The sequence below is a fragment of the Gymnodraco acuticeps genome, unplaced genomic scaffold (assembly GCF_902827175.1).
Source record: "Gymnodraco acuticeps unplaced genomic scaffold, fGymAcu1.1, whole genome shotgun sequence".
Classification (NCBI taxonomy): Eukaryota; Metazoa; Chordata; class Actinopteri; order Perciformes; family Bathydraconidae; genus Gymnodraco; species Gymnodraco acuticeps.
In genome coordinates this window covers 1-20793 of record NW_022990929.1, presented here as the reverse complement: position 1 = coordinate 20793, position 20793 = coordinate 1, and the positions used below count along the sequence as shown (strand labels likewise).

At 39.8% G+C, this 20793-nt stretch overlaps 1 protein-coding gene across 1 annotated transcript in view; it reads right to left on the bottom strand.

Moving 5' to 3' along the window:
• Positions 1–16513, bottom strand: part of LOC117558152 (glutathione hydrolase 1 proenzyme-like) — a 34868-nt gene extending 18355 nt beyond the window's left edge. The window contains exons 1-2 of the mRNA XM_034234162.1: positions 16406–16513; positions 8293–8355 (exon numbers count right to left, since the gene is read on the bottom strand). The gene's annotated coding sequence lies outside the window, so the exon portion shown is untranslated. The remainder of the gene's footprint in view (positions 1–8292; positions 8356–16405) is intronic.
• Between the last annotated feature and the right edge of the window lie 4280 nt (positions 16514–20793).

The window sequence follows — 20793 nt, the reverse complement described above, 5'->3', positions numbered from 1 at the left end:
GGGAAGTTAATAGAGGTGAGATCTTGCTGACGTTGGTGGATCTGAGCCACGCAGCAAACTTACATAGACTCAATAATCTTCGGAAAGGTCAATTAGGAGGTCAGAATAATTTGCCGGAATAAATTATCAGGACCTCTCAAAACTCTAAACATGGCGCCCAACGTGGGGCTCTGTGAAAAATAATACTTTTACAGAGTCAAAATACAAGAACCAAAACGACCTAGTGAAAAAAGTCGATGAATACAAATCAGCGAAATACAGGCTGAAAGTCTTGTTAAAATACCTACCCCAAATCCTAGAATATATATAATTAAACCTGAAAGTGTAGTAATTTAAGTTAATACTATTGCACCGGACTGAGGGTTATATTATATCGGATATAGCTGTCTGATTAAAGAAGCTAAAGAAGGTTCGTTTTCCCCTAGTCAAATTGAGAAGCCTGTGGTCCCTTTAACACAGGTTTAGGTGGCTAAAGTGAAGTCAGCCGTAGGAGCACTGCTCAGTACTTGTCCAATTACTTTGAAACTTATAGGTAGGACTTGACCAAGAGCTGCGGTTTGAACTTTTGCGTTAAAACATAACGTGGGGAAGAGTTAATAGGAGATTTAATAAAGGTAAACATAGGTCTAAAGGTACCTATGCTGTTTAAAAAATTCGAAGCTCGGTAAATAAAACTCTTAGCTGAGGTACCCGCATGTACTAACTGAATCCAGAAAGAGAACTTAGAACCAAGTGACGGTATAGTCGGACTGTACACCCGTCGAGAGTAAAGCCTAGGAACTTGCATGTGTATAAAAGAGTGAACTTGAAGCCTTTAATACATTTTTGTGTTGTTTTTTAAAACAAACAAACAAAAATAAATGGCGGACGAGGTTAGAACGCAGTTTTTAATGACTCGGAGCCAACCACACAGGGAGGGATACACAGAAGCAAAATCCGGAGCTTCTGCCCGCCCTGGTCAGCTTAGCCCAGACCCACGGGCGTACCGCGACCAAAATACTTTCCTGTCAGACTACCGTTTGACAGAGAGCAACAAGCAGGTGGTATAATGTTTGAGACCCTATCTCCACCATACAGGGATAAAAGCTCAAAAAATGCCATTTAGGAGTATCCCATCTACTACTCCTAGAAAGAAAAAAAAAAAAAAAAACCCACATTGTTAGACATGATATTCAGGAAAAAGGAATGTTGGAAAATAATAATGTCAAATATTGAAAATCTTAAACTGGATCAACAAACCATGTTAATAAACCCTGCTAATAGGAAGCTAAAACATGCAGGAGAAATAGCAGTAGCTCTGGCAAAGAGAATAGGTCCTAGCATGCAATAACAGTGTGATAATATGATAAGGACTATTAAACTGTCAGAAGGCAATGTGGTGATCAGATGACCCACAAATAACGGTTGTTTTGAATGTACTTTTAAGAAAAAACCTATATGGGAACTATCAGCAGATAATCAAGCCCCAAAAATATCTTCAAAACTAATATGAGAACGTTTTTGCGAAGCTAAAGCTCAAATACTTTACCAAAATCAACTAAAGTATTTACTTTTGACCCCTGTTTGGGAATGGGATTTTCCGTTACACAACGGAAAACTCAATTCAAGCCTTAAAGAACGCTTTAAAGACAAGTCAATGAGAGTTAAATGTGGTGCTATTTTTCTCATGAAGGAGAATGCACTTTTGGAAAAAAGGTCTCCTCTTTTCTCTGCTCCCGAGGTGCTGCAGAAAACACGCAGCACACAGGGTCAAAGACAGGCGTGACCTCTGGAGGGGAAGAAAATTCGAGCAGACCACGAAAGACCATTAAAAGTTTTATGGCCTCAGCACAGAGGAAGATCTGGAGATTTTAAGGAACTCTACCAGGCTACCCACCCCCCACCCCAGCACAAGGGAAATAGTGTTCCTCTCACCAATGAATAAATCAACTCTTAACCAAGTCGGATCTAAAATAGACATAGCTCCAGTTGTTAAGAAAAGAGGGAGATTCAAAAAATTATCTTAACACCAGAACAATAATATCAAATATCATAAACCAAAATAGTATGTTGAGACCCATTCTCAGAAACTAACAATGTGGAGATAAGGAACCAGGGTGATAGAAAATCTGTGTTATTCATGTCTATGACTTGATCAGGAACAGAGGAAAAATTATCACCTGAAGAGAAGCATCTTGCACTTGCATTAAAAATGTATCCAGCCCTGAGGGAAATGTCTCAAGGTACCAGAATGTGCATATACACTCTTTATTTTCCAATATCTGAAGCTACTAAACAAACTGTTTAGGGAGCAAAAACAATGATGAGTAGATGAAGAAAATAGAAGATGATAATGTCTGATCCAGATGTGGGGTGCAGAGGACCACAGGAAGTAAGCCACAAAGGGAAACATTGAAACCCTTACAGAAAACCGCTACTCCACAGATAACACTGTTTACAGAGGGGAGTTTGCGAAAAGGTGACCAAGCAGCCACTTGGGCCTTTATAAAGAAAACTAATTCAGGTGAAGTACTTTGCAAGCAAAAGGGTGCAATACCAGGTACAGCCTGCTGAGGAAAAGGCCATTTGTTGAGGGACTTCCTTTTGCTAAAAAAGGAAAAATAGCACACATCCGTATTATTATTGATAGTGATTATTATTAAAAAGCGGGTAAAGAAGAGCTTAATAATTGGGAACAAAGGCAGTTCAGAAATGTGAAAGGTGAAACGCTGACACATGCCCATCTATTGAGGGTCTTATTGCAGAGTTAAAGGCAGGCATGTAGAATGGAATCATGTCCGTGGCCATACAGATAAGATATCATTTAACTATCAGGGTAATAGAGAAGTTTTACCTTGCTTAAAGCACGGGACGAGTTAACCACCGGACTGCCATATTCCCTAGAATATGGAAAAAGGGTGGAAGCATTCACGTACCACCTGAAGAAGCTCCTTAGGTTGTGCGTGAATTACACAGCAGTTTAGGCCATGTGGGCCTATTTCAGATGAGAAAATATTGTCTCCACAATAAAATCCTCTTACCAAAACTGCGATTGCCCCTACAACACACATGGTCAACATGTCTTCAATGTGTAGAGGTGGATGGGTTTAAGAAAGTTCATCCTGAGCATCTTAAAATAATAGAGGAAGGACCACTAACCATTTTTAGTGCTGACATAAGCAGGTCCTTTTCTGACCCGCACTCCCAGTGGGAATAAGTATTTCCTTGTGACCTTTGATAACTGGAGGGAGTCATAAACATGTTTATCCTCTGACCAGAGTAACTGGAACACAGTGTCTGCTAAAATTGCGGAACATATAAGTATTTTTCCTAAAAACTGAGAAAATAGGAATGGATAATGTCACTCACTTTAAAAATGAGGAAGTTTTTGTCACCCTTGCAGGATAAAGGGAGTCACACCTATCTGGTCTTTACCATAGAAGTATCAGGCATTAGAGCCAAAGAGTGGAGTATAAAATAAAAAACTGTAAAACAAATTGGGACATTCCAATCAATTTGACAAGGCTGAATATATTCCTATGGAAAAGCTACCTAGGGCAAAGGTCAGGTCATATCTAACTATCACACCTTTTCCGTTTAAATTCAGAAATCGTGTATGGGTGACCAGAAAGGGGCGAAGTCCAGAGAAGGGTTAGCTTAAAACTAAATCAGAAGGTTTGGATACAGTGAAGTCAATTTTCTGGGAAAGTAGTTTCACTCCAGAAGAGAGGACCGGTTCACCCGAGCCAACTGAGTTTAGAATCCAGATAGGAATATGACTGCGGCCTACCCATCCACTATTGATGCTATCAGTCTCACATCACATGACATGTTTTGCACACACAGGTGGCAGTTAATGTGTTTTCTTCCACAGGAGAGGATGGCTTTTTGTGGGATCTTCCCGGAATAAGTTAGAATTTGTCTTGGTAAATTCTGTACCAAGGGATATTTTATAGAGCAAAAGAGGGAATTTAAATCTGAGTAACAAGCAATAGCTCCAATGCAAAGGATTTAGCAGTAGAACTGTTAGAATCTATAGTGAATTATGCAGAAAGATGGCAAGACGAAACTCTGTCTATTAAGCATATGAATCATTAGAGCTTGAATGGAGAATACCTCAGTATCAAAGAGGAAATGGAAAATAACCTTTATATTATTTTTCTCATTGTTTTTTAACTTTACACTATTAGTTTTCTTTTCAGTTATTTTTAATTGATATACGCTTACACCCTAAAAAGAGTATTCATTTAAATTTGATTTTTTGAGCACATCTCTCCTTCTTTTTTGCTGGTTCTCACACAGCATGAAGGTGTAGGGCTGTCAGGTCGTTAAACTGATAAGAGTAAATTATGGCCCAGTGCTTTCTGCCATTAGAGGCCAACTGAGTAAGAGGAGAAACAATCACCTTGCTGTGTATAGAAATTACAGAGCAATATGGAATACACGACCCTCTTGAGAAAACCCTTGGGGAAGTTTTTATTTTAACTGAAACAACTTTTTATGGATCAGAGAAATGATTTAAACTTGATTTTAGCTATATTTTTGAGATTAATACCTCAGCAATCTACCAAGAGGATTTGAACCTGCCTAGCGGGGAAAACTTCAGTCACAGTGCCTCAAGTGAAGCTAAGTAGACTCCTGGACCCAGGAAACCTGTGCAGAAGGACCGGAAGGGGCAAGCGGTGAAAAAGGAGGAGACTCGTAAGAGAAAAAGTGATCTGATTCAGAGGTCTCCCCGGGTGCCCAAGCCAAAAAGATGTCCTTGCTGTCAATAGACATTCCAGAGGAACATGGAGTACCAGACCCCTTGGAAGGATTCCTGGGGGAAATTGTTTCAATTGAAACAATTATTAATGGATCAGCGGCTGAGTCACCTATGACCCCGCCAGAGAAGGAGGATGATTCTTCCAGCTCTGTGGGACAGGCTGCATCTCTACCCGCTGAGCCACTCAGATCGCAGTGGATTTCCCAGGAAAGGATGACGACTACCTGATAACTGCATGGTCAGATATCAGACGCCAGGTAGCAGCAACCCTACCTACCCCCTGCCACTGGTCCACTTCACCATCTCCAACCCGGTGACTTCGTGCTGGTCAAGGACTTCCGGAGAAAGAGCTGGAAATCCAACCGTTGGCAAGGTCCCTACCAGGTGCTCCTCATCACCCAGACAGCGGTCAAGGTCACCGAGAGAGCCACGTGGGTCCACGCCAGCCACTGCAAGGTCGTAGTCACAGGCCAGGAGAGACGGTAGAAACAGACGACAACAAGTGATGTGTCCTAGTCACCAACGAAAGACGACAACAAGTACCACCAGCACCACACTGGCACCACATACACCTAATCTCACACTGCACACACAGGATGTCATGAGCCAGTGCCAGCTAAGCTGTTTCATATGCCTCTGGTTCCTCGTTTGTGCTATCATTGTGTGGGGACTCATTGACCTTGTCACAAAGTCATGAGCGATTATTTACGAGGTCTAAAAAATCCATAACAACTGTCGACCGAGTTATCTGGTTTTCGTTTGGAGATGTCGTCCAGCGAAAAAACTGCAACCCCTCCATGGTCAGGGTCAAGGATTTACATCAGATAGCAACATGGATTTAGGAGTCTACAACAGATGGGCCCCTCGCCCAAGGACATTCCTGTACGGTACTATGTTTTCGGTGTTTTTTCACACCAGGTTCATCAAAGGGTCGTCCTGATTACACATACTGAAGAACTTTTCATGATATTGATGCGTGGAGTTTTACGGATGTAATATGTATGTGTTTTTACGATTTTATCTGTTGCTATTTGATAACTTTGCGTTTGAAAAGAGGGTGTTGAGATCTTCATATGAAGTGAATACTTAAAACGAAAGTTAATTGAGATCATGGTATGAAGTGAATACTTAAAAAACGAAAGTTAATTATAAATCATACATGATCAATCATATTCTTGTATAAACCCATAATGAGAATGCTTCTTGACGGTTTTTGAATATGTATCTATGCTTACAATTTTTTCTGTTGCTATTTGAGAACTTTGCGTTTTGAAAAGAGGGTGTTGTGAGTTTTCATAGTATGTTTAATACTTAAAAACGAAAGTTAGTTATAATCAAATATAATAAATTATATTATTGTATAACCCACAATGAAAATGCTTCATATTTTAGGTTTTCTATAGTTACAGTATAAACAAAACAAAGTGGTTTGTTTAGGTTGAGTTTTCTTCCTCTCCTCTGGCAGCAGTCCAGAGAGAGGGGGGGGGGGGGGGCTTCACACTAAGGGGAGAAACATTAAGAGGCCAAAGAGAGTTCATGTCCTTTTTACCTCATATGAAAGGGTGTCTTATCCCATAACAGCTGTGGAACATGTTGGGACATGTTCAGCCTTGTACATTATGCGCATGCGCGGTTTTCAACTGAATTGGGTGTAAGAGGAGGAGTTTGTTTTTTTGGGTTTAGGATCCAGTTTTTTTAGCATAAAGAGACTGGTTTTTTGAGAGAGCGCGAGAGAGGGGGGGTGACCCCTGGTAGACTCTCTCCGGGTAGGCTGTGTGCTTCAGAGCTGGGTTAATAGCTCTCGGTAAGGTCCTTCTAGACGGGGTAAATATCTCTCGAATTTATTGGTTGTTGGCTGAGTGGAATGATTTGATGAGAGAAAGTGTGTGAACCTTTATAAATACCGCGACCTGTGGGGAAAACATCTGGTCCCCCGAATTTTGCGGATAGGAATGTGTTTTTGAAAGGTTAATCCGCCGTCTGTGTCGGAAAAAAGTGTTTGAAAATTATAAATACCGCGACCTGTAAGGACCTTCCTTCGAATTTTGCGGACAGGAATGGGTTTTTTGAGTGTTAATCCGCCGTCTGTGTCGGAAAAAGTGTATGAAAACTGATGTGAATAAATGGGTGAATGAAAAGTTGAATGCGCTTTTTATTGTCACCGGTCTTTTTACGAGGAAATACCTCTAAATTCTATCGGGAGAATTTTAAAATGTCACAACTGAAATGGGCAGTTGAAATTAAAACATTTTGGTAATAAATGTAAGACTGTGAATTAAAGTTTCATTTGAACATGATCACAGCACGGTTTTTTTGTTAGGATGATTATAATGTTGTAAGAGAGAAGGTAAAAACCCTGTATTAGTTTGGACCTATTTTTCTTCAAATAAACTGAATCCCACCTGTTGGATTGGGGATCCTTTAAAAGACACCTGTGCCCTCCTCTCCTGCGTCAAAGGTAAGATTGCACCCTGCCACACACACTTAGGTAGGAGCACACTCCATTTACTGATATCAAAATCCTTCGGGATCGCTTAAACAGATTAAAAAAGAGTTGTCTGAATTGAAACAGCAGTTAATTGAAACCTTGGTTCTTCGGGAAGTTAATAGAGGTGAGATCTTGCTGACGTTGGTGGATCTGAGCCACGCAGCAAACTTACATAGACTCAATAATCTTCGGAAAGGTCAATTAGGAGGTCAGAATAATTTGCCGGAATAAATTATCAGGACCTCTCAAAACTCTAAACAGTGGTCAAACCATCTAGTATTATGAATGAAGTGTGTTATATTTGGTGCTAAAGTTTGCATTTGGAAAGTGTTTATGTAGTTTTGAGTGCAGTTCTTCATTTAGTAGGAGAAATGAGGTGTTTTGCACTTTGGGTGTGTGGTTTTGTGAATTGTGTTTAGTGTTTTGAGAAACTGAGCAATTAAAAAAGAAATGTGTGTTAGCAATCGAGAAAAACTGTAACACGGAGTCATGGCTTACTACTGGTCTTTCTATTGTGAAAGAGAATGACACCTATAATGATTGTGAAGATGGAGCCATACTTCAGCTTAATTTAGTTTAAGAGTTCACGCCAATTTACACAAGTGAGCGCCAATAATGAAAAATAAATCCAACTGTGGGGCAACTTCATTATTTTCTATTAGTGTGCCACAATAATATATTACAGTTTTCCATCAAAATGCATCATCCATTCTTCCCCTGATTCCTGTGCTGTTTGTTGGCCAGTAGGTTCATCAAATTGATGTTAATAACATAATAAAGTCCTCGATGGTGTTTAAAACAAGTAAGATAGTTTGCCAAGTATAAGCCTTTCCAATTCTGAGCCTGAATCGCCTATTATTTAACCAGCTTCAAAATTCTACACAAACAATTCATATAAAAAAAGAATGTGTCGCCTGCCTCAAAGAACAAAGTTCTTTCTGCAATTAAAGGCTACAACGAGTTAAACCCAGGAAACGTAAAACCTTACATTGGAGTCAACATTGTACCACGAGAATGATTAAGATAAAGCTTCCTGTTCGTTTACAATAATGTATCTTACCTTTATTCCTCTCGGGCCCTCAGCAACAGGCTGCTCACTGCGTGCATACACCAGGAACTGCGGCTGTTGATAGGTAAAAGGTTTACTGTCATGGTGTATTGGCAATTTATTATGTTACCTTATATGGTAAAACCTACGGAGCCCCCCTGGTGACATTGGTGAGAAAAATATGAAATAATTAATAATACGTGGCCACGAGTTAATAATGCGTGGCCACGAGTTAATAATGCGTGGCCAGGAGTTACTAATGTGTGGCCACGAGTTAATAATGCGTGGCCACGAGTTAATAATGCGTGGCCACGAGTTAATAATGCGTGGCCACAAATTAGTTATTATGTTCCCACGCATTAGTAATTTGTGGGAACACAATAATTATTACACAATAACTAAATCCAGATAGTCTATAGAAACGGATGACTGAGTGATAACAAGTCGAGTAAAGTTGGAACGATATTGGCAGATTCAGATTTCACGGATCAATAACTCATGAACAAAACGTTGTTCGGACACAAATGACATCTCCTAAGTACCGTGGTAAGGTTGACAACGAAGGTGTTCAGACAAACAATCGGGTGCCCTTTGAGTCCCCCAAGCTTACCTCAACCATTTTAAATGAAAGGAAACTACAAAATGTATTTTCAAGCAATGAATTAATGGAACAGGTTGTTTTGCATTACAATGTAAAATTAAATATATATTTTGTTTTAAAAAAAATTGGTTGTCTTAGACAGACATGTTTGCATGTCCTCACTAAGCATTATTACATATTAATTTAATATTAAACAAATCAAAATGACCAATTATCCCAAAATGTTGCTGCTAATATAATCATATGCTTGTCAACTTTAACTGATCAAAAATCAATTCTGAAAAAATACTTGAATTATCTATGAAATTGCAATATTGTCCCTCAGTTTGTTTCAACCCCCGTCACGCCATACCATTTACCCTCCTATTAAAATAATGGATCAGTCCGTGTGTGATCTGCATTGAGGGAATTACATCACAAAAGTGTCAGTTTCTTCTCTTACCTATATTTCAGTTTTTGTATTTTCAGATTAAGATTGACAAGCTCAACATTTCAACTATGTTGTATGAATTAATAATAGTAAATAATTGTTTATTACAAAAATAAACAATAGTTTTGCAAAATATTACAATTTTGTAATGTCCTTGATTTCCATGTGGTGCCATATCTTAGCTAAACAAGGTATCATGCCTACTTTTTGTCAAAAACTTCAACCCTGTTACATTTTTTCAAGGAAATTCCTAGTAATTATTTATATTTTGTGCCTGAGGTGGGAACATGTATAGTAGTCCACTACCAGATGTTATGACCAAACATTTTGGTTTCATTTTTCAAAGATATAAAGACCCAAAAGGCACCTGATTCAGAGAATACTCAGAATTCTGAATACTGTATAAATGAATGTAGATTGTGCTGCTGTAATGGAATATGTAAGGAGAATAAGAACATACCATGTGGTACAGCTGGAGTTTCATCTGCCTCCTGATCCCTGCCTCTGGCCCTCTTTCTGATACTTCATCTTTATTCCTCACATATATTTATTCTTCTTCACTAATGTCTTAATCTCCTCCTCTTCCTCCTGCTCTGACCCTCCTGGTCTCTTCATCTCAGGCCCGGTTCTACGGGGGTGCATAAGGGTGCATTGCACCCTCAGTTGAGTTGTTATGCACCCTCATTTGAAAAATTAAAAGTGAAAAAAAAAATGTAAAGTGAATTTTTTTTTTTATTATTAAAAGTGAAAAATATTACATATATAATAACAATAATGACAATAGTAGTAATAATAAGAAGAATATAGTTGAAATAAAAATAAATTGTAATTGTGGTTAAATAACATTGTCTGCTGCATTTATTTGGTCAATTTAAACGGTAAGTAACATTATTATGTCAGGTGCGCGTGACCTGTGCCCCTGCGCGTTCGTCATTTGCAAAGTGCTTACACAGCAGTCAGTGATGGACATCAGAAAATGGTTAAAACCAACCAGCCCTTATCGCCAGCAGTAACACTGCATCTACTGGCAGGTAATAACAGTTCAGATCAAGGGGAGATTACGTTACCCGCGGCCACTGTCGTGGACACTAACGTCCTCCCGCCCTACTCGCCGGCTCTGCCCACGGAGGCGGAGCAGCCGCAGCCGTCTTCGTTGCCCCAAACACCGCCACCCCTCGGCAGCCCGCAAGTGCCAGAGGACCTCGGCAAAACAGAGCCTGCCCAGGTATATTAAAAAAAGTACCCAACTCGCCTGTTCAGTGGGTAAGGTGCTCATTTTGCAGCTCATGGTTTCACAACAGAGATTGGCTGGAATATTCCTCAAAAAAATGCCATCTTCTGCTATGCATGGAGACATTTCGGTCTTGAAAGGGGAGTGATTTGTAAAATATCCATAAAGAAATAGTAAATCTGCTTACAGTTCTGTTTCATATGGGTGTTGAGAGGTATCCATAGATCTCTTCATTTTGCTCTCGAAGTGCACCAGATTGATGCTTTTAACTTCAATATTTAAAAATCTTCCCGGGGTAGCATGCCCCCGGACCCCCCTAGAGGAGGTGAGGAACCCCTTAGAGCAGGGGTGCCCAACCAGTCGATCTGGGAATCGTGCCCAACCAGTCGATCTGGGAATCTCAGATTCCCAGTCGATCGCGATATGTGTCTAAAAATAGAACAACAATATTCTGTTTTATCGTTAACGTCCTATAACCAGTACTCGAGTTGAGGGGGGATGAGGGGGGATGGCATCCCCCCTGAAATAAAAACGGTCAAAATCATCCCCCTTCTAAAACTGCCATCCCCCCTTTCCATCCCTTATGTAATTTTATCAATGAACATGGCACTGGTATTACTGCTATTTCAACATTAATTTTGCGCATTTTGAGTAAAAAACTGTGGGCGAGGGAGCACGCACACACGCAATGACAACGCGATCTGAGGGACTTCATATTTAAAAATACTAAAAATAACATTTCAGGTAAGTCAATAATCAGTAATCTTAGGCATTACTCACTACTTTAGTCACCAAAGGTGGAATCTATGGACATAAGCAGCAGTGGCGGATTTAGGATTGGAGGAGATCCGGGGCTTAGCCCAGGAGTTGTTTGGGGGGGGGGGGGGGTGCAGGGGTACAGTGCTACCCCTGCCTGGGGGTGGACCGACATCCTTTAGGGGGGTCCGTCGCCTCCTCTTGGGGGTCCGGGGGCATGCTCCCCGGGAAGATTTTCTTTTAAATATTGAAGTTGAAAAGCATCATTCTCTGGTGCACTTTGAGAGCAACATTAACATAACCCTACCTTAATAACACCTTAAAGCGGACAAAAGGCACTGGAGAACACTCATTAACACCCTTTAATAAAGCAAACTAATGCCTTAACTCACTCAAATAGTCGTTTACATTATTAAGGTGAAATGAATGTGCGTAGAGTTTAAAAAGATGCGGATAGTCTCACCTTGATTCTGGCGCATTGCTTATCGTTTTATAGATCTATTCTCATCCACCATCTTTGTTTGTGACGTAAAAAATGTGTAAGAGCCACGTTTCTGAATCGGCACTCTGAGTTGGATGCAGTCACAGCCAATCGGAGTCTGATTCAGAGGGTTGCCTGTCAGTTCCGTTGTTATGTGTACTGAAACGAGAGCCGGTATAATTCCACGCGCGAAAACAAATAAAAAATGGGGAATACGTTATTTTAGTGTCGTAAAAGTAGACTGAGGTATGAAGGGTTAACATTACAATCTTAGGATAATTGGTTAGTCATGTTCTGTCATACATACTAACATAAGGGTATACTTAGTGTGGTTACTCCATGTTTACTAGCTATAACATTAATGTCACATCACTCTTTTTCACTTCTTACTCAGTCAGCCAGAGTGCAGATATCACCATTAGATTCACAAACCTGAAACATTGTCCATTTCTTCACTGCTGGTGATGACATTGTTGTCAGCTTGCTTGCTGCAGCTTGTGGCGCCTGCTTCAATGACAATAACTTTCTAATATCCATAACTGTATAGGCTATTACTGTAGCTTAAAACTCGTCAGGCACTAGGAAGGATCACTTCTACTTCAGGGCAGGCTACGCAGTACGCAGGCTAATGTCCCGCAGCGGATGCCTCTCTGGTGGACTCCGGTACTGCACATTACTCCCGAGACGTTAAAAAAAATTATTTTTGTGACCATTCGGGGCTTTTCAGAAAACATCCGGGGCTTGAGCCCAAGTAGCCACCCCCTAGCGCCGCCACTGATAAGCAGCAATAACAACTTAGTTTGGAGTTTAGCTACGTTTTTCTCTCGTGTTAGCTAGCTGGTCAGACTCAAAACTGTTGATGAAATGATACCACCAGCACCAGAAGAGCTGAAACCCCTCCTTCAAGCAGTGACCACTCTGGTCATCTCCACAGCTGAGTGTGAACGTGGGTTTAGTCAGATGAACATTTTAACCACAACTAGAAGCTCCCTAGAGGTAAAAAGCATGTCAGCCTTGCTTTCATCAAGTGTGTTGGCCCTCCACTGAACAAGTTCAGACCAGAGGTATATGTCAAGACTTGGCTTCAAAGCCATTGCTTAGCTAACAATCCGAAAGCAAGAGCCAGAAAAATTGAGACCAAAAAACATGATTATGAAAATCTTTGGAAACTTCTATGAGATGGGGGAGAGTGGAGTAGGCAGCCATTGACAGCATTGGTCCTATTTTGTATTATCTGTATAATCTTTAATATATTTTCATATTTTGTAAACAATTTCAATTTGCACTTAATGCCCTGTTAAAAAAAGTAACATTGGGAATGTTAACGTAAAATATTTGTATTTGAACGGCAATAAAATGATGACGGATCAATATTTTTCAAATGTTTTCCTCAAATTTTTCATGAAGAATTTACATAATGAATTTAATTAATTACGATACAAATGGTAACCCTTTAGATACCAGTTTTGATCGTATACCAGTAACTGCTTTTTTGAAAAATACACTATAATTCAATATTCTAAAAACTATTTTGACTTATTATTAATACAATCAGCTGATCCATCTGATAATAAAGGAGGGACTGTTAACCTACAGATTTGTACCATATACTTCCATTATAACCACATTGTTGTATCCCTCCCCCCCTTTAAATTAAAGTGAAAAAAAAGATTTTGCACTAATTGTCCTCAACATTTGACCCTAAATGTTAGTGGGTGCCATGGCAGCCCGGGGACCGACTCTAATTCTGAGGTGCCTTGGTCAAGAGCAATGAAAGGAGTATCTGAACATCCATAACATGCATGTTGTTTAGGAGTATAATAATTATCTTTATGCTGGTTGGTCTCCCACCCTCTGCGGGTTATCAGCACAAATGATGTCCCCATATGATAAAATCCACCATCCCCCCTGATTTCTTTTTCCAACTTGAGTACTCTGCCTATACCATAATCTTCCTGTGCCAGAATAATGCACTTGAACGCATCAAAGCTTTGTGATTGGCCGGCGTGACCCCATGTGTCGGAGCGTGGCTGGTGGGCAGTGGGCATTATTTCACTGACGTTGTCCGTGTCAACAGGAGTGACAGTCCGCACACACACACAAGACCGCAATTATGGCAGAAGCAAAAAAAGCCCAAAATATATAATTTTCACTCCGAGTGGGAGGATGATTATTTTGTATCTATTCCAATGCAAAGTCCATCTGTCTCATCTGCAATGCGAGCGTGACTTTATCGAGAAGAGTAATTTAGGAGCGGCATTTCAAAAACAGTGCACAAACGCTACGAGACGGAATTCCCTCCTAATTCTGCCCTACGCTCCCAAAAGGGGAGGGGCCTGAAAGGACAGCTAAATGCACAGCAGTCCATTTTCACCAGGGTTGCATTCCGATAGTCCATTTAGCTTAGGAAACCTTCCTAACGGAGTGAAAATGACCCGGAAGTACGTCACTGGCAGCCATGATAAGTGCCGTTCCAATTCTCCAAATGAAAGGAAAGGAGGTTTCAAACTTCCTTTATAACCTCCTTTAGCTTAGGAACCACTGGACCTCCCTAACCGAAAGGAGAGGAGAAAATGCTGCCCCACAATGCAAGCATGCAGCCGCAGCATTTGCCATCACAACAGTCGGCCGTTCACGGAAACAACCGATTATGACCGAGAAATGATATCATGAAAGTTACGGTGCGTATTAAGCTTTTTAAAACGTATGTGGTAAGTTGCCAAAGTGCTTTTTCTGAACGTTCATCAGTATTATAATCAAAAAGAAGAAATATGAACGTTAGTTTTTACTGAAATTATCAATAAAGTCAACATCTCACAGTCTTTACTGAGCTGTGTGGGGTTTGTTCAACTTTTAAAAGACGTTTGAATGGTGATGTACACAGTGATTAGATGTTAAGGACTAACGTTTATAATAAATACCTTTGTATTGATTTTAAGATATTTTCATAGTTCATACAATCATACGTATTGGGATCATTTGTATTAATGTGGACCGGAGGGAGAGGGTGACGAGCATAAGTTTCACTTTCCTTTTTTATTTAAATTCCAACTTTGTTCATGAAGAATATGTTTCTCTGTTGTCCACGTTCATAAAGCATAAAGCAACAGCATCAGAGCACGGTGCAGAGTCTCTAGATGAGTTTACAGTAGTCCCTCGTTCTTTTTAAACATCCATGTTGTAGTCCGCTGTATAGAAACTGTAGTTTCCATAGTTTCCCCACAGCAGCAGACGCATATTCATGACGTCCGCTGGCGCATCATAAACACGTCGGATAGGTGAAAGTGCATTCGGATTCTCTAAAGTACCCGCGGTCTCTCTCCTAAGTCCTTTTGAATTCTCCTATCCACTATCCCTTAACCCCGTGACGTTTCACTCAGAGGTCAAGGAATAGGAGATAGGGTTAGAATTTGGAGCTAATTTTGGATTATCGGAACGCAACCCTGAAGTCTTTCAAAGTTGGCGGAGTTGTGAAAGAAGCATTCCTGGAGGCTGCCGATGCGCTTTAGGGGACAGTACAAATAACAGTAGCATTTCAACAGGTTTTTGATATAATAAAAACTCAAGTTAGATATACCGTTATTAATCAGCTGTAAGTTTTAGTTTGTTTGGAACTTATTCATTATAATTATTGTACAAAATGGTATAAAATAAAGATAAAAGATTATAGTCTATTATCAATTCAGGTTAAGAAACTAGTGTTGCTTGCATCCTATTTTAAAGGCATTTATTTTTATACTCTACTAAAATGCAACAAAAAAAGGGTTTGATTCTATTAATTTTGTCTTTTTTATTGCACTTTGGCAGCAGATTCCTGTGTAGCTTCAGATCTGAGTTGGTCCTTATTAGTAAGCCTAATTTATACTTTGTAGCAACACTACTCAGTTTATACAAGTAGAAGTGTGTATTTACCTGGTAGTAGGCTGTCAGTAATGGCTACGCCTCTCTATTTGGACTGGTAGATCCTCGGCAGACTGGCAACTTTAAAAGTAGCTCTCGGTTCAAAAAAGGTTGGGCACCCCTGCCCTAGAGGGTGTTAGGTCCACTCCCCACTTATACAAATAGCACTTTACACTGCACCCTCTCTAATCTCAGTTGCACCCTTAGTCATTTTGTTCTGGAACCGGGCCTGCTTCATCTCCTCCTCTTCCTCCTGCTCTGACCCTCCTGGTCTCTTCATCTATCTTTTCCTTTTCCTCTTTCTGTTCGTCCTGATCACTTCTCATATGTCTTTTTGTTGTTGTTGAATCACTCCTATACTCTGGCCTGCAAGAGTCTACTTGTGAAAAGCACTGGTACAAATGCTTGTATAACTTTACCAGTGGCGTTTCTATATGTGCAAAAGTGGTGGGGCACAAACAACTTAGATGTCCTATATATAAGCTTCTGCAGAGAGGTTCATGGCTGGCGAGGCACTGGCACTGACTCTTCAAGGTTTACAAATATTATATTTTGACCTAAATCAAAATCTAATATTATTTTCAAAAGCTTTTTTGTCTGATGCTTCAATTAATTTTAACAGACAGTTCAACAGAAGGATACCCAAAAAAAATTAATTGTATCATTTAAATATTGAATTGTTCTCTCTTAGTAAGATCCCATTTTCAATAAAATTGTGGGTCTTACCTTGACTTGAAGATGAAGTCCATTTGCCTGTCCTTCTGGACAAAAATCTCTATTACTTTTTTGTAAAAGTCCTCCCTATCTTCTTGTAGTTTCAAAAGTCTATCATAAATCTAATCGATAGATTTATGATTCGAAAATGATAAAAGTAGGGTAGACATGTGGATATTATCCTGCTGAACAAAACGTGCATTTATCTAACAGGTACGTTTCCCACAGATCTTATTTGAGCTATTTTCTAAAATCCCTATGGAGAAATCTCATTGCTTTTTTGTGGAGGGAAAGGAAGCCATGCGCAGCTTCTTCCAGCCTGTCACTACCCGATCTGCAGCTCTGCCCGATCTGCAGTGCGCATGTGCGAGATGGTCCGCCATATTGGACAACTCCGGACGGCAATCCAGTAGACAACATTAACACAGTGGCTTTTGGCAAAGCTCAAAAGGAAAACTAGAGAGAGAGAGAGAGAGAGAGAGAGAGAGAGAGAGAGAGAGAGAGAGAGGAGGAGAGAGAGAGAGAGAGCGAGAGAGAGAGATAGAGAAGATAGATATAGAGAAGAAGAGAGAGACGAGAGAGATAGAGAGAGAGAGAGAGAGAGAGTATATTACAGACGTGAGGATTTTTTTATTACTATTAAGGTACATTGTCAGAATAAGTGAGAAATGGCATTAACTTCTGTTAGAACAGCTATCATACTGAATACATATTTACTGTGAATGTGCATAGCCGCGGGAAGTCATTTTGCTCTGCCAAAAGTGTGGATGGAGCCGTTTAAAAAACATTTGTTAAAGGCGGTGCCGGGCCGGGCTCGGCTGTCAGCGATACGAGCCGCATAAATTGTTTGTTAAAGGCGAGACACGGCAGCAAAAAACATCGTTTTTCATGCACTGGTCAATTTTGAGATGTGTGTGCTATTTGATTCCATAACATGTTTCTTTCTTTCAGGCTTTTGGAAGGAAAACGTACAACAATACACAATTTTAAGTGTTCATTTTACTATAAGTTTGTCTATTTGCATCTGTATATTTTCTCCTAAATGTCACCAAAAGTTAACATTTCTAACGTAACATAAAGTACCACCGTACCGCGCATCGCTGTTTGCACAATGGTCATCGTTGGAAAAGCTCCGTCTCTCCTGCACAATGATCTCATCGGATCCAAAATATGGTCATTTCCTTTGTATCAGCACCAATCGTGAAAGTACAAAGGGTTTTAAACCAATAAACAAAATCTCATTGGCTGGTGTCAATTTCTGACAACGGTGATTCGTTTACAGTATGCATCACGTGGTGTGTAAAACACTTCCTGTTGACAATATTTTCTGATTTATGGAGTGATAAAGAGAGATATCCAAAATCCCTTCTGTAAAAGCCTTAGATGCTACAGCCACCAAGGTTTTTCAAGTCCCTCTCTTACTCCATTTTGCCCAACCCAAACTTCCAGGTACATGACGGGACACCTTGCTTGTTTTTGTTGTTTGCTCTCCTCTGGCAGGTCTCCACCTGCCAGAGGAGGAGCACAGTGATCCCTTCCCTTCTTCCCTCAATCTTTGAGACTAATGTAAGTAGAAGACATGGCACTGTAAATGTTCGGAACATTTAAAATATTATAACCACTTAAAATAAGAAATATTACTTTTGTTACTAAGAGTTCATACTTATTATACCTGTGTCACCTTTCACACTATCGCTGTGATCATGAGCTATGGGCTTTGTAGATACAGGTCCCGGGGTGAATCGGGTGGGTGTCTCTTTTTGACCACAGGGCGATGCACGAAGATGGTGGGTATAGCCTCTGCTCTCAGCCTAGTCCTTGCCCTTTTTTGTCTTGACAAACTGGTCTGCATCAAAATGTGCCTGCGGAGTGACTTGAGGTTACTTCACACACAGAACAACTCAGTTTTGTCTGCCCACATACATATTCCATAGTGGTTGAATACACAGTATTAGGAAACACTTTATACTGGACATATTATACTCATTACATACTGTATATACAATATGACCAAGAATGTGAGACAATTTTATAGAAATTCATATCACATATGTTACTGATGCCATTTGTCATACTTTGTTAAACTCACAAATAATAAAGTTCCATAACTTCAGTTGGGAACAAAGACCACACCTTATCTCCCCAAGGCAATTTCCCATCCAATAGGTGTGCTATATAGGTGTGTATACAGTATAACCCTTTCTCCTGTCTGTTTATCCCTCTTTCAGCACAAGAACCAGAGGGGGATTCAATGGAGCCTGAATACCTGCACTGAGACCCTCACCCTGCACCCTGAGTCTCAACTCTCTGTTTTTCAAGCCTTTCCCTGTTTTTTGTATTAAACAAAACATTAAGCTTGCCCAATGGTGTGGTTTTCGTTTTGTGAAAAAGTGCAAATGCAGTGTTTGTATATAAATCACATATTTTTTTGCTGTTGGTCGTGAAATTGCTCCTGCTTCCTCCGCTCTGTGTCAGTGGGGAGGCTGTACATTCGTACTCCTTTCTCTGAGCGATTGGAGCATCCCCAGGCAGCACAGCAAACCATGGTGGCGACTAGGAGGCAGCACAGCAAACCAGGACAACAAGGAGGAAAAGGCACAGACAAACTGCATGATATGCTATTCAATGTTTATTGAATCCCATGTATTTGCAATGGATGTTCCTAAAACAACACATTTAACATCATCATCATGCTGCTGCTGCTAGTCCTTTGATAGTCACCTGTCGGTCTCCTGTCCTTTCTGAAAGCCATAAAGATGACATTAGTCATTTAGATAACTTGTGTCCTCAATTACCATGGGATTACTGAAACTACCATGAATTTAAGAAAATGGTAGACATTAATCTAATCTGAATTTTAAAGCATTACTTTAGATCCCCTCCCTCTAAATATATCAATAAACATTAGAAAGTGATGCTCCTGACTACCATACAAGGTTTAAGAAGATAATATTGGTTTTAAAGAATTCAAAGCTATACAATAAACAGCAACTGGCTCTTTAACCAAGGCACTGTTAGCCTAACATGTAAACTAGTTGTTCACACTAATCCTAATATTATTATTAGCAAATTCTATTTTATTTTTTAAAACATATTGATGTAAATACATACACATATCGATTTGTTGTATAAATATTGCAAATCAAAACCTTTATTCACTAATAATTACCAAAAATCGTAGTTCTATCTCCTGTTATCAATGCATTCACATTGCCCGCCATGAACTTCCGGGGAACGATCCTCTTCTACATGAACCACGTGACGATAACCGTTTTTGGACTTCCGTTGTTGTAACTCTTCTATTATATGGCTCTGAAGGTAATTAACTTTAGAAATTACCCTATTCACCTGGGGTGGTCCTCGCCTTAAACTAGGCTTCATAAACCAATTTCTCCAGTTAATTACCTACAATAAGGCAATTGTTTCTTATATTACAAGTTTTCTGAATATGCAAATTATCCATTATCTCATTACATTTGCGCATATTTTAAACACATTTCAGGAACCGAAATCTGAACTTTGGATAAAGCCAGGTTCAAAAATTCTTTCATTTTGTAGTCATATTAGCATCTAAGGCTTTTACAGAAGGGATTTTGGATATCTCTCTTTATCACTCCATAAATCAGAAAATATTGTCAACAGCCCTAAAATATCAATTTTCGCCATGTTTCTAGGTATAAAATCTTATATAATTCAGGCTATGAATGATATATGAACAAACCCTTCTGTAAAAGCCTTCATAATATTGATAGGGGGAATATAACTGGAAGGTTTGGTGTATGTAAGTGCAACTGAAGTGGAAATTTCGGACTCAGAGTAGGAGAAAAAACTCATTTTGAGAAAACGAACTTTAAAGATTGCAGTGAGGCGCTAGCTAAAACCCTCTGTTCTTTGGATGACAGCTTGCGCATCGACGCACTCCGTGGAAGGTATTTCATGTTCGGGGTCATTTGTGTTTTGTATAACCTTGCTTCGTGCAAGTGACAATTGTTGTTGTCTTCTCTGTGAACGTTTTTTTTCGCCGTTCTTTTGCCATTTTGAGATTTACATTTCTAGCGGAAAGCTAACCAGGAAGTGTTTTACACACCACGTGATGCATCTGAACGAAATCACGTTGTCAGAAATTGACACCAGCCAATGAGATTTCGTTTATTGGTTTAAAACCCTTTTGTGCTTTCACGATTGGTTGCTGATACAAAGAAATGACCATATTTGGATCCGATGAGATCATTGTGCAGGAGAGACGGAGCTTTTCCAACGATGACATTGTGCAAACAGCGATCGCGGTACTTTATGTTACGTTAGAAATGTTAACTTTTGGTGAATTTAGGAGAATATACAGATGCAAATAGACAAACTATAGTAAAATGAACACTTAAATGGTGTATTTTGTACGTTTT